The following is a 13,403-nucleotide window of genomic DNA, read 5'->3' as shown; positions in this document are numbered from 1 at the left end:
ATGTGAAGAGAGAATAAAGAGGAAAAAATTTTTCTGAAATAAAGACAGCAGGACATTTAACGTTAAATCACAGTGGAGACATGACTCTACTTGTCTGGCAGCCCAAACATTCTATTACTAGAGGGAGAAGTGAGTTTGGAAGGAGACTGAGAACAGAGCAAATGAATTACCATCCTATATGGGAAGGAGGCCATATCCTGGACAATTTCAGTACTGTAGAAGACGGTGAATTCAGTGAAACCTGTCTTTAAATCGCGTATCTGACCTCCCATTCCTAAAAGTGAATTAGTGTAGAGCGGGCGTGTTTCTTCATTCAGATCACGCGTTCAGTTAAAGTTTCATGCGAGCCTCATTTGAATCTTGTTCACCAACCACTAAGCCAGCGCTATGAAAGCACCCAGGGACCAGGGTGTCCCCTTCAAAGGAAGTACGGCATGGTATATGAATACCCAGAAGTTCTTTAATTGATAATGAGAACATAAGAATCAATACTTGTTCTAAGCGAGTTGCAACTGTTGTATTCATCTACACCAAATTCCAGTCAACAATGGACAGACAATTGGTGGTGAGGTAGGAATTTTACTGGCAGACCTTATCTGCTAAAGATGTACTTTCTTTAGAACTACACAGGTAATATCAATATATTTAAAAAGTAAAAACAATAGCTCTATATTCTCCAACTTCAATATTTTCTTTACCTTCTTTGCCTTAGTAAAAATTTATCCCTAGAGCAGTGGGGTTCCCAACCGGGAGCAATTTTGTCCTCCGCAGTACTTTTCCGGTTGCATACTGGGGGAATGGAGTGCTACTGGCAGTTAGTGGGTAGAGGCCAGGGGTGCCACTCAATTCTGCAATACACAGGGGAAAACCCTACAATACAGAATTATCCAGCTCAAAATATCAATAGCGTGAACATTAATATCTCTGCCTGAGAGCTGTTTCAGGGATTCAACTCCCCTGTTGGTATTTTATATATATATATATACAGGAGCAGTAGAGCAGGAGTTTCTAAATGACATCTTGCTGGCATTAAAATCCCTCCTCTCCACATAATGGTAACATTTAACATAAATGAAAAGGAAGGCAAGGGGCAGAAATTTAAAACTAATTTAGAATCACAATGGAACCCTGGTAAATCCTGGTATAGCACCGAACTTTGCATAAGCCTCCAACCAGTGACTGCTATTTCTATTTACTTTTTAACATTTTAGTAATGAATTGTCAAATTGAATTCACCTAGAAGGTAGCTTCAAAACATATGGACCCAAACATAGCAAAAAAAAAAAATGAGATTTATATTTATAAAGAGGAAAAACAGTCTTGGCCACCTCTTGCGGAAACACACATACACACACCCCACCCACAAACACACCCACACCCATACATACCCAAACCAGAAGACTCAAAACCAAACTCAAGACCCAAACCAAAAGCTCCCCTCTTGGCTTGGAACAGAAGAACCTCCCCTGAAGGTGGAAAACAGTTGGGATTTAACCCTTTCCTGAAAGAAGGGAAGCAATCCCCCAATCACACCTGGAAACAAATTCATCGTCTTTGACGTATTCATCTGTCCTCAGCCCAAGAGCTCGGCGGAGTCATCCTAACATTTACAGCGCTTGGTAAAAATTAATTCGCTCTGGGGTAATCTGGTGTAAGCTCAGGTCACATCCCCATCTTGCCAAATAAACAGAGCTGCCAAGGATCCTTTCCTGTTGCTTTAGCCCTCAGACTGATGTGACTGCTCACCTGGTCGGATCTTGCTCCCGCCGATCCGCAATCACTTCCCTGGGGTTCGACGCGTGTGTGTGGCTACAGGAAGGTCCGACACGCTCGGGCTCTTTGGCTTTTCTGGATTCCTCCTGGCAGCCACACTTGGATTCCACAGCTCCTGGGAAGGAAAAAAAGCAAAAGGGAGGTGTAGTGTTTAACAGGCATAGAGCTATGACTTCCCAGCCCCAGGAGAACGTGTTCTGCCCTGCCAGGATGGGGAAATCGCTTTTGAAGTGGAGCCCGGGCCTCCCCAGCACAGACCATCCAGGAGCTATTGTTCGGGTGCAGACTTCCACTCGAAATCATAGAGACACAGTGACAAAGGAATTCATTCACTGACTACTGAATGCTCACCACACACAAGGTACTGGGAGCAGGGAAAATGGACTGGGAAAAGGCATGTGTCCTCAGGGTAGGAGAAAATATTCCAAAGGAAATTTTATTTGAACAGACTTCTTTTGCAAAATGTTCCCTCTTATGCGAATAGAATATGAAGTTGATAATTTATGAAGTTGTCCATGTGTAGCTTAAAAGAAAAACATGGATCTCGTTTTGTTACCATCCTAGCCACTCCCCGGGTGTGGCCCCAAAGCTGCTTTTGTAAACCACTGTGGACAGAATCTCTTCTCAAGGTGATAGAGACAACAGCGGGTTATTCGTCTCTGCTTTTAAAGAGGAGAAAAATTAGGGGCAGGGGGACTGGATCATTTCTACTGCAACCAGGTCAATTAGGGAAATTTTACTCGCCAATGCACTGATACCCACTGGAATGCATTTAAAAACTGAAATCCTATCTAGTTCAATCCCAGAAGCAAAACATGAAGACAACAGCAATATTCAGCAATGGACACTGAAAGTATTTTCAAGTCCGGGCAGAATCCAAGATGTTACTAAATCAGCCAATGATGTTATGTTGAACAGAACTCTCATCCTAAAGGTAATTATATTAAACTCCTGAAGATTTCTTTCCTTAAAGTGCTTCCCTTTGATCAAAGGAGATTTGGGTGAGAAGGAAGAATGTGTAGAAGAAGCTAGAAGACCAGGAGGAGGGGAGTGGAAAGGCTCCCCCAAGCCACATCCAAATCCACGATTCAGTGGTTCATTTTGTAAAATGGCAGATCAGTCATGTACTATTTTTTTATTCATAAAACTAACTCATTATCCAACACTACGTTGTTTATTAGATTTACTGAATAAATTATAAAAATTTAAATCACAAAATGAATTATATAACCTAATGTGGGGTTTTATTGCATGCCAAGAATGTATTTGAAGTTTTCTGGAATAAATGCAAAGTTGGTCACATAACACCTCCAAATCATCTTCAAGTTGCCCTGAATCGGAACAGTGTGAACAGAGTATTCAACTGTACGTGTGTGTGTGTGTGTGTGTGTACATGCATACATTTATTTATCTTTACCTTACACAATCATGGTTGGGACACCTAGCTAGTTTACTAAGTAAAGTCAGCAGTTGGAATTTTTAAAGTTTCTTAAGTACAGCAGCCAGTGTCAGGGTAATTTTATTTATTTAAGAATATATTTTTTCTGAATAAATATGGTGGATGCTACATTTTTGTGAGTCCTCTTGGAGAATATAAATAAACTATCGATGGGTACCTGTCAATTACAATCCTCCTCTAGTTTGTGGTATTTGTGATTTATGACAGGAAAATCATTCATTTCCCTAGGGATCATGGAGAAGTCTGCTGAATTTTATATAATGTAATTGAAGAGACAGTAAGTCAAAACATAGAAAACATCCTTCATACTCATCTTAGCCATCTGCAAAGTTTCTTATAGGCACAAACTATTTAACATCATGTCAGGCAGTTTTATGAGTTTCCCAGGAATTGCAAGTTTTTTAAACAAGAGCATTTTGCTGTCCCAGTGTAAAACCCCAGATCAGCAAGTCTAAGGTACTCAACAGAGGACGTCTCCCCATCGCCAGGCCACGCGTATCCAGGATGGCTCACAAAAAAAAAAAAAAAAAAGCTGAGAAAAGCACTGATACAGACACTTCTGATGAAAAAGACATTCTAATGGCATAGCAGGAAAATAGAATTTCCTGACAAAAATAGGAAAAAGACATAGAAACAAACGGCAGAAAACCTTACATTCCATTGTGTGATAGAGGCAGCTACTCCCTCAGTAGGATTAAAGCGTGACGTGGCAAACACCTACATCTCATTCAAATCCATCGAGCTAAACAGAAAAAGTAAAAAAAAAAAAAAAAAAAAAAAAAAAAAGCAGGAAAAGAGAAGCAGCCCAATTTTCCCTAATGAATAAAGACTGGCTGGGGAGGTCCCTGAATCCTGAGTGCAGGTGGCATTTCCTCCACAGGTAAACTGAGCTGGTTACAACGCTCAGTTTTCTAGCCATGAGATGATTATGGTGATTCCTGTCCTTTCACCGCTCCAGGCTTTTGAGCACTCCAGCCTCCAACACCCACCCTGCCCACCTTCGCCTACCCAGCCCTAACACTGTTCATAGCTTTGGCTCAAATGTCTGCTGATCACCATCCGGGAACTAACAGAACATAGTACTTCTTTGTCTGCGTGATGACTGCTGAGTACAGGACAACTTCTCCCACCAGAATCCAAATGCCTTGAGGACAGATTGAGCACTTTATCTTTTATCCCCAGAATCTAGTAGAGGGTCTGGAATACAGCAGGTGTTCAATAAACATCTGCTGAATAAGTACACCAGTGAACAAAGAAACATGTAATTATCCCAAAGACTAAAAAAGGCTGGAATAAAAAGAACCTAGTTCACCTATTTCCACCCTCCAGCCATTACAATTAAAAGAATTCTAAAGACAGGATATTTTAAAATAGAACAGAAAATATATTCCCAAACAGAAAAAGATAAATAATCTCATGTAAAATATAACAAGGATAGTGGACATTACAAATGACAGCTGTGAAACTCTAGTCCTTTGAAACCTATGTAGGATTCCCTTTAGTTCTACCCTTTTATCTTTCCCAAGATTTGTTTTTCCATCATTGAGTGGTTCAGGCGTAAGACCAAACTGACGCAGGGACACTTATGAGCAAAGACACAAAATCTCCCCACTCTCTACAAACCTTCAGGATCCCGAGATCCCGCTATAACTCCAGATGGGTACCCAGAGGGCTTTTCCTAACCGTTCCAAACGACTTAATCTTCCCCCACCCTCTAACTACAGCTTGGAGTTACATTTTACAACAACTATGCTAAAAAAATGTACACTACTTATAATTAATGAAAAAATATGATGGTCCTGGAAATAAACAAACATGAAACTATTTCCTATGTCCACTGAGGCCAAGTCAGGGCTCTCAGAGAACCACAGCCACTAACTCATCAGGCCAAAAGGTCGCACTGTAGGGTGGCTACGGAGCCAGAGGGCTTACATTTGAATCCACACTAGCTTTGGGGCCTAGGCAAGTTAGGAATCCTATTGCGCCTCGACCTCTTCACCTATAAATGGAAAAACTAACGGTGCCTACCCCACAGGAGCATTGTGCAGAGCAGAAAAGTTAACATAGATAAAGCAAACAGACACATACATGGCATACAGTAAGCATTCAATAATAGAGCTATTGCTGTACAGCCATCTTCAAATGTTCTTGTCTTTTACACGATTACTGCCATAGAACATTCCAGAAGACAAGAAAATGCACTACCTCAGCAAGTCTCTGCTATAAAGTCACTGCCATTTTGAGCATAAGGCACAGACAACAGTATAAAAACCTAATCCTAAAACATTATGGTCCTATAGGGCATGAAATTGTTGAAAGTTTTGAAAGGAAATACAATTATAGTACTGGTTTTACTACAATCCATATGATTACACAAAAAAAAAAAAACACTTTTTTTTTTTTTTTAATTTATTTTTGGCTGTGTTGGGTCTTCGTTTCTGTGCGAGGGCTTTCCCTAGTTGCGGCAAGCGGGGGCCACTCTTCATCGCCGTGTGCGGGCCTCTCTTGTTGCGGAGCACAGGCTCCAGACGCGCAGGCTCAGTAGTTGTGGCTCACGGGCCCAGTTGCTCCGCGGCATGTGGGATCTTCCCAGACCAGGGCTCGAACCCGTGTCCCCTGCATTGGCAGGCAGATTCTCAACCACTGCGCCACCAGGGAAGCCCCCTTTTTGAGCTAAATACAACAGAGTGAACAAGGAAAACCCTACGATGCTTACTAGCAACATGTTTTGAGCCAGGTTACTTGCCTCTCTGAGCCTGCTTCCTTATTTGTCCAATGAGATTACTCAATGTCCCCATCATCTTCACGATAGCTAATGCTTTTGACAGAACCTCAATTACATATATAAGAGCATCTAACATACAGACGAGCCATGCAGTCGTTACATTTTCATTCCTCCCATTTTCTACCTAAGTCTGTGAACTTGCTGTGATTCACAGCAGCTTTCCAAGACTCTTGTTTTTCTCTCTCCCTTCCACATTGGATCAGGTCTGAAAGAGGAAAAAAATACTAAAAAAAGCAAATCAGTTTTTTGTTCCTGAAAAAAACCCAATCAAACATTCCTGATGAATGAGTTCCCTATTTCCTTGAGCTAAGAATATCTGTTGCAGCAAGTATGTGAGAGGGCCAAAAACAAGGTGAATAGTTACCATAAAACTATTTAAAGAAAGCAGACCATGGAACATGAATTGTTAATATCAAGTTAGTTGTCAACAGAATAAACAGTGACCTCTTTCCCCTGATTTTGGACTTAGCAGACAAAGGGAAACAAAGGTACAAAATGATGCTTATTTTTCACTTTGAAAACAGATGGTGAGCAGTATCTGACAACAGTGAATTGTATATCCTTCTAGATATTTCTGCAGGATTAGATAAGATCAAAAAAATTAAGATATTGAGCATATAAGTAATCCAATAAAAATCAGCTTTTATGTTCTCTCTCCTCCTCATAACTGAGCAACATATAAAAAACTGAAGATTGGACGTACGCTTCAAAACGATTTGTGTATAGCCTTCTTTATTAACTTTTAAATAGCTTATCTGTGCCCCAAATCTATTATTTAAATTATCTTTGTTTGTGACCAAACTGTTCTGATATCAGAAAAAAAGGAAAAGAAGAATGTGCCACCTCAATAGATGACAAGGAAAGGGTGTATTTCCCAAATTCCAAGTATCCTATGTGCATACACTCCAGATACAAATTAGCCAGAATAAGTAGTTCAAGAAATAGATCTAAATTTCTGACCCTACATCATATTTACTTACATGGTATCACAGATGAAAGCAGAAGTCTATTTTTTTTTCCTTAGGTTTTAGAAGACTAAGATTCAGAGGGGTGACGTAATTTAATGAAGTTCACACAGCTGCTAACTGCAGCAGGAGGATTTGAGCACAGAGTTTTCTAAATCCACCGCTTTCCCCTCCCCATCAAATTATGCTTCCTCCAAGAATATACATTCACAATGGAGAGCTGTGGCGGCCACTACTGGAAAGGCAGATTGGAGTCAACTCGTGGTGACCATTGAATGTCTGTCTTTTATTCAGCAGGTGTAAGGAGCCACTGAAACCATTATAGACAGATAAAATGTTTTTTGAAAACAACTGAAACCGTTCTCCCTGTAACAATGCTTTCTGGCCAGATGCTCATCTCTTTGATTACATCATTCAATAAGAGTCTGGGAAACAAGTAACTTTTTCCAACCTTCCAAAGTTTCTAGGATATATCATATTTATCATCATTATCTCTTACATCCAGACCCTCCCTCCAAAGAACACTTTTCTATATTGTGAAAATCCAGTGTCAGCTTTCATGAAATCCACTAAATGCATAAGAAGAAATGAAATAACCGAGAATAGCCAGCAATATTGAAGGAGAAAGACAAAGTTGGAGGACTAACACTACCCAACTTCAACACTTACTATAAAGCTACAGTAATCAAGACAGCATGGTATTGGCAAAAGAACAGGCAAACAGATCAACGGAACAGAATAGACAGTCCAGAAATAAACACACAAGGATAGAGTCAACTGACCTTTGACAAAGAGACAAGGTAATACAGCAGAGCAAGGATAGCCTTTTCCATAAATGGTGCTGGAACACCTGGACATGACTTTAAAAAAAAAAAAAACAATCTAGACACAGACCTTACATCCTTCACAAAAATTATCTCAAAATGAATCACAGACGTAAATGTAAAACACTAAACTATACAACTCCTAGAAAATGACATAGGAGAAAATCTAGATGAACTTGCTTTGGCAGTGATTTTTTAGACACAACACCAAAGGCTTAATCCATGAAAAATAGTTGACAAGCTGGACTTCATTATAATTAAAAATTTCTGCTCTGCAAAAGACACTGTCAAGAGAATGAGAAGAAAAGCCACAGAATGGGAGAAAATATTTGCAAAAGATATATCTCATAAAGGACTCTGTACATCCAAAATACAGAAAGAATTTTTAAAATTCAACAAAAAGAAAACAACCCAATTAAAAAATGAGCCAAAGACCTTAACAGACACCTCAGCAAAGAAGATACACAAATGGCAAATAAGCATGCGATCAGATTATCCTCATCATACGTTGTTAGAGAAATGCAAATTAAAGTAACAATGAGATATCACCACATATCTATATTCTTTTTTTTTTTTTAATTTATTTATTTATTTTTGACTGTGTCATGTCTTAGTTGCAGCGCACGGGCTTTTCTCTAGTTGTGGTGCACGGGCTCCAGAGTGCATGGGCTCTGTAGTTGCGGCACATGGGCTTAGTTGCCCCACGGCATGTGGGATCTTAGTTCCCCAACCAGGGATTGAACCCACATTCCCTGCATTGGAAGGCAGATTCTTAACCACTAGACCACCAGGGAAGTCCCATCTATATTCTAATGTAGGTATTATTTGGCCATTCTAGGTCAAAATTCAGAACACTGACAATATCAAATGCTGACAAGAATGTGGAGCAACAGAAACTCAACCATTACTGGTGGGACTGCAAAGTGGTAGAGCCACTTTGGAAGACAATTTGGCAGTTGCTTAGAAAACCCAACATTCTCTTAGCATTCACCAATCATGTTCCTTGATATTTACTCAGAGGGGCTAAAAACCTATGTCCACACAAAGAGCTGCACAAAAATATTTAGAGCAACTTTATTCATAATTGTCAAAGCATGGAAGCAACCAAGATGTCTTCAGCAGGAGAATGGATAAAGAAACGGTGGTGCATTCATACAATGGACTAATATTTAGCATTAAAAAGAAATGAGCTATCAAGCCAGGAAAAGACATGGAGGAAACTTAGATGCATCGTACTAAGTGAAATAGCCAATCTGAAAAGGCTACATATAGTATGATTCCAACTCTGACATTCTGGAAAAGGCAAAACTACGGAGACAGTGAGATTAGTGGTTGCCAGGGTTTGGGAGGATGGGAAAGGGGGGAAGGGAGGAGTTGGTGGTGCACAGGGGTTTTATAGGGCAGTGAAAATACTCTGTATGATACCATAATGATGGATATATGTCATCACGCATAAATGTACCACACCAAGAGTGAACCCTAATGTAAACTATGAACTTTGGGTGGTAATGATGTGTCAATGTAGGTACATCAATTTTAACAAATGTACCACTCTAATGAGAGACGTTAATAATGGGGTAGGCCATGTATGTATGGGTGGCAAGGAGTATATGAGAAATCTCTGTAGCTTCCTCTCAATTTTGTTGTGACTCTAAAGCTGCTCTAAAAAATAGTCTGTTTTTTAAAAGAACCAAAGAAGAACGGAATACAGTCATACTAATAATTTTAATCTTCTTGGAAAAAATGTATCACATTGCTTACCCTCTTTGATTTAGTCAACACAAAATGTATTCATGGACGACCAAGCTCCGTAAGATCCTCTACAGAAACAATTTCAGGTGGAGGACAATAATGACAAGTGAGGGTGAGAGATAAATGGGTAAAAAAACACTTTCTGCTTCCTCAATACAAGCATTCATTTAAAGGGAATACTTGTATACAGAGGCCGAAAATTGAAACAGCTTTTAAAAAGTACTCACTGACTGTGAGCCCTGGTTATGACATAGCACTAAGTGCTATCCCTTGACAAGGGTAAAGTAAATAACTCCGGCTTATACCAATTTGGAATGTAAAAAGATAACCTAGAACAGCACCATCAGAAGATATGAATGCCTAGCTAGCAATTCAGATCAGACAAAAAGTCAAAGAAAAAGCTCCCACACGATGTTATATATAAGCTAATATAAAAATGATTTACTTAAGAGAGAGTGTTTATGTTGGAAAGGTACACAAGGTTATGCATAGCTTTGATTCAGTTGGTTCAATACCAGTGCAGAGCTTATGCCTTAAACTGCTCCATGAACAGTTCATCAGGAGCCAACTACAATCCTACAATATGTATATTTTAAACCAAGAACAAGGACAGTCTGGCTCATTATTCCTACATCTTTCTGAGGAACAGGCTTTCATATAACGCTTTCTACGTGAACACATCCACCGTCCAACTACAGTCTTGTTGGCTTTCCTAAGCACCTACATCTTTTTTCTACATTTCTTCTGAAAAGAATCCATAAACTATCAAAAGTTTATGTTAAAGAGAAGCATCTGAACACTGGCTAAGGTTGAGACTCAGTCTTTAGAGGCCAATTAAAATTCTCCTGTCTTCAGAATGACCTGAGGATCCCATTTTTAAGGAGTGATTCCAAAAGCAAAACATACCTAGTCTTAAACTCAGCTTAGCAGATTTTTTAGTTGTTACATAGTCTCTTTTCCAAAGACCCAATAAAAGGCATGACACCAAGTCATCTTCACCTCACTTTCTTTGCTTGCTTTTATGAGATAACTGCCCTTGACCACTCTCCCCCACTGGGTGGGACAGATTAGTCAGACTTGTAGAAAACTAAATTTTATCTCTAACATGCTTTGAATGTTGAAATGTTAATAGAAATGGCTGATCTTGACTAACATGCGATATTATTTAGATAATATAAAGTACAAACATTGTTATCTTTAAGAAAACGACTAAACTATAATCGGAAGTATTCGACTTAAAAACAATCATAATGCTGAGAGAAGTCTTAATGATAATTCAGACTACAATCTTATTTCATAAATTCAAATATGAAATAACTTCATACTTGGATATGAGATTCATAAAAGTCAAGTTAAAGTTACTCCATCACCTTTACAATTCTAGCTAGTGGGAAAACCAAGACTAGATCTCCAATCTTGACTCCTGACTATTTCTTTTCATTATGTCACTGGAATAAATTTTTATACTATGTCTATCATTTTTAATCAGACCACCAATTCACTCCTTTCTCATGGCTGGATGTTGATAACTGGTATTCAGAATGTACCAGGGGTCCTAGTATCACAGAGTATGTGCTTGGGGCTACACCAGGGACACTCCCTAGGAGAGTGGAGAGCTCTGGCTGTTTCAAGGCAGTGTGGGCCTGCAGGGAGCTGCCTCGTGTACCTCATCCACAACACAGACACTGAAAAGCCGACTCTTCCATACTGGTTTGAACCAAGAGCAGTTGAAAGAGAAACAAGATGTTCAGCCCACTCTTCAATGAAGAGAAGGCACACAAAAAGAGGCAACACTGCTAGGAAAGAGTTACACCTGCTAGATTAGAATAAGTCAAGAATGACAGAAGGCAGAGATACACCTTCTTTACCCAAGATCCAGGTAAAAACTAGGTAGACCAGAAACTTGAAGCAGAGATGTCGCAAAACTCCTGAGCTCTCTGGCTAAAGGAAATAGCCATTGTTCCATTTCTTTCCCCAGAGTTCTGAATTTTGTTCCCTAGGCTATTGATGTAAAAGAGGCCAATAATGGGAAGAAAGAAATTCCCAGCTCCCACAACTTATGAAGATCGAAACGGGTGATACAGGATTCCCAGAAAGGATAAAGAAAAGCTCACTTATTCAGCCTCCCAGCTCAGCAGAACTAGGTAAATATCCCCAGTTGACCACCATGGATGGGGAAGAGTGAACAAGAAGGATATGGATATTGCTTTTATTGATTGTTTCCTTACCAACAGCAGCTCTTAGGCCTGGGGCAGTTACAGCTGATGGAGGTTACACAATGAAGAGTGTTGGTTTACAGGCCACTCTTGATAATTCAGGGTGAATGATACAAAACATTGAACTCAGGCTACTGGCTGTGTGAGCCTCCTCCTCACCTCTATCAAGTAAAGCAAAGGGAGGTATAAAGAGTGTCCAACAGGTTACAAACTGTCACATAGATCATACCTTGTCTAATAGAACCACTACAAAAAGCAAGCATTGTAAACATCTCCACTTGACAAACGAGGAAAGGAAAACTCAGAGAAGTCACAAATTTCCCAGAGCTTACTAGGTAATTGGAAGAGGCTGGTTTCTAATTCAGAGTTCCTGACTCCAACGGCCCTAAACCATGGGCACTCACCGAAGATAACTTCTCTCTCCCTCTTCCATCCTTTGCTTACATTTAAAGAGCTAAGCAGTAGAGAGGTTTTTGAAGGTTGGGTTTTCAGAGAATTTATAGATTTCAGTTCTCTGTGTTCTTTCTGCCCCCATATTATTATTGATAATGTAAAGCTGGCTTTATATTATCTCTTGGGTCTTTGGAGGAAAAAATAATCTAATTTATTATATTTAATGGGCATAACGTACATTTGGGCAGGATGGCGGGAGGTGAAGGCTAATAGTTTCATCTGTCTCTGTTCTAGAATCAAGAGGGCCAAATCTCCAGTGGAAAAGCCAATCCTGCCTTCCAATCAAATAAATGAAGTCGTCTATGACCTTTATACAAGGGATACAAAAAGAATGTACACAAGATCACTTCATAGATGCTGGAGAAAAGACACTACCTGTTCATTGAAAGCTAATGATTTTGGTTCCACCTAGACTTTGGGGAAACTAATGAAAATCTTTTTGAAAGTAGGGTTGGGAATCCAAAAGAGCAATATTCTTTCTCCTCCCTCAAAAAAACAATCTTCCAATAATTAGGATTTGAGAAGAATGGTGTAGCTTTCTAAATTGTGTGGCACTGTGAACATGCGATAATTAGCATTCACTGTTAGACTTATAAAGTGATCCCTTTGCTATGTTATTCAGAAGTCTTGGCTCCTTACTTTCAGATTAAAATGAAGACTAAAGGACTGAACTTCACCCATGTCTGAATATCTGTGGGCTGTTTTCCCCACAACCAACACCCTTGCCTAAACTCCCAACTTTAAAACTGCTAAAAACATGGAAACATTAATAATGACCCTTCTTCATCAAACCTCAACTTCCCCTCCCACTTGCACTTTTGACCAATTTACTCACTTCAAAGCAAGCAACAGCATCCTGTTCAGTTACTCAGTAGGACCTCTGTATCTTCGCCCAACACCTTCAACCAAAAGAAAACCAAAAGCCGCAAAAAACCTTCGCCATCTCCACACTTCTCCTAGTCCACTGGTGGCACTTATGTAACCTCTATTTTTTTTTTTTTGCTTTTTTTTTTTTCCAGTTGCCATGGGAAAGACTGTTTTTGGGCAGCTCCATCTGCAAGAGGTAATTACTGGCCTTCCAAACACACACACACACACACACACACACACACACACACACACACACACACACACACACACACACACACACACACACACACACACACACACACACAC

General features: G+C 39.7%; 1 protein-coding gene across 2 annotated transcripts in view; it reads right to left on the bottom strand.

Annotated features, from left to right (window-relative positions):
* Window positions 1–13,403, bottom strand: part of HDGFL1 (HDGF like 1) — a 730,488-nt gene that overhangs the window by 410,641 nt on the left and 306,444 nt on the right. For both annotated transcript variants that reach the window (XR_014251322.1, XM_082415287.1), the window contains exon 5: window positions 1,747–1,888. The gene's annotated coding sequence lies outside the window, so the exon portion shown is untranslated. The remainder of the gene's footprint in view (window positions 1–1,746; window positions 1,889–13,403) is intronic.

Source organism: Balaenoptera physalus (genome assembly GCF_965194825.1).
Source record: "Balaenoptera physalus genome assembly, chromosome: 11".
Lineage (NCBI taxonomy): Eukaryota > Metazoa > Chordata > Mammalia > Artiodactyla > Balaenopteridae > Balaenoptera > Balaenoptera physalus.
This window is presented reverse-complemented; position numbering and strand designations above follow the sequence as displayed.